Source organism: Colobus angolensis, unplaced genomic scaffold (genome assembly GCF_000951035.1).
Source record: "Colobus angolensis palliatus isolate OR3802 unplaced genomic scaffold, Cang.pa_1.0 Scaffold654, whole genome shotgun sequence".
Taxonomy (NCBI): Eukaryota; Metazoa; Chordata; class Mammalia; order Primates; family Cercopithecidae; genus Colobus; species Colobus angolensis.
In genome coordinates, this window is record NW_012120199.1 from 350,770 (window position 1) to 352,757 (window position 1,988).

The following is a 1,988-nucleotide window of genomic DNA, read 5'->3' on the forward strand; positions in this document are numbered from 1 at the left end:
GGAAACCATGTTTAAATAACTAAAGGAAAACATGAAAACGATATCTCCCTAAGTAGAGGCTATCATTAGAGAATATAAATTATTTTCAAATACCAACCAAATAGAAACTCTAGAGTTGAAAACTGTAATAACTGGAAAAAGTTAACTGAAGGTGGCCAGGTACCATGGCTCATGCCTGTAATCCCAGCACTTTGAGAGGCCAAGGTGGGTGGATTACCTGAGGTCAGGAGTTCGAGACCAACCTGGACAATATAGTGAAACCCTTTCTTCACTAAAAATACAAAAATTAGCCAGGCGTAGTAGCACACACCTACAATCCCAGCTACTCAGGAGGCTGAGGAGGAGAATCACTTGAACTCAGGAGGCAGAGGTTGCAGTGAGTGGAGATCACACCACTGCACTCTAGCCTGGGCAACAGAGTGAGACTCCGTCTCAAAAATGATAACAATAGAAAAAAACTAACCAAAGAGCTCAGCAGCAGATTTGGGAAGGCAGAGTTTATAACTGTACAGCCTACATACCTGTTTTTTATATATTAATAAAAAATTGATATACATATATAACTATGTATATGTATATACATGTATGTGCACACGCGCACGCACACACACATATATCACATGAAATTGCCCAGTCTGAGAACAAAAAGAAAAAAGAATGAAGAAAAATTAACAGAGCCTCAAAGAACTGAAAGACGTCATTCAGCACACCAACATACACATAAAGTGAATTCTAGCAAATGAGAAGACAAAGGGGCAAATAGAATATTTGAAAACATAATAGCTAAAAAATTCTCAAATTTGATTTTTAAAAAACATTAATATACATATCCAAGAAGCTCAACAAGCCTTAACTAGAATAGATTCAAACAGATCCACACTTACATACATCATAATCAAACTTTCAAAAACCAAAGACAGAAATCAAAAAGCAAATTAAAATACTTTGAGATGAACACATCTCAAATAAAGACACAGCATTCAAAAACTTATGGACTGCAGCTAATACAGTGGTCAGAGGAAAATTTATAGCTTTATATGTCTATATGAAAAAGAAAGAAGGATCTCAATAACCAAATCTTTCACCTTAAGATACTGATAAAAGAGAAGCAAAATAAGCCTAAAGCAAGCAGAAGGAAGAAAACAAAAATATTAGAGTGGAAATTAATGAAATTGACAATAGAAATGCATTGGAGAAAATCAAGGTGAAGTTCAGCTCTAGGCAAACGTAGGAACTGATCCTTCAAGACAGAGAAACCCACCAGAGCAAAGTCCCTGAAGCAAAAATGTTTCTGCTGTGCTTAAGAATCAAAAAATAAAATAAAGTAAGAGGCCATGGTTGACGGAAGGGAATGAGAAAGGAAGGAGATACTATAAAGGAGGATCAGAGAGACAAGTGGGGCACAGATGATAGGGCCCTGAAGGGCACTTGAGGACTTTGGCTTTTACTCTGAGCAAATGGGATTTGCTCTAAGCAGATCAGAAAAGATCCCACCGGCCACTGTATTGCAAATAGACCTTGAGGAGGAAAAGAGTGGAGTGAAAGGGAAAGCCCAGATAGGATGCCAGCAGAGAGTTCCAGGTGAGAGAAGATGGTGGCTCAGAACAGGAACGTCAGTGCAGGAAGATGATGAAGAGCAGGCAAACCCAAAGAGAGACCCAGGGAGATTTCCAAAGAGATTAGATGGGGGCGGTTTAAGGGGAAAAGATGAGTAAATGATGATCCAAGCGTCTTGGCCTGAACAACTGGAAAGATTGAACGCTCATCAGCTGAGATGAGTAGCAGCATCTCAGGTGGAGCCAGCTTAGAGGGAGCATGGGAAGTGCAATTTGTGCAGGCTACATATGAAATGACTATTTTGACATCCAATAGGGGATGTGAAGTAAGCAGTTGCTTACACAGTCTAGAGTGTGGGAATAAGTCCCAACTAGCATCACAAATTGGGGAGATCTATGGCCTTACAGATGTTATACAAAATCAGAGACTGA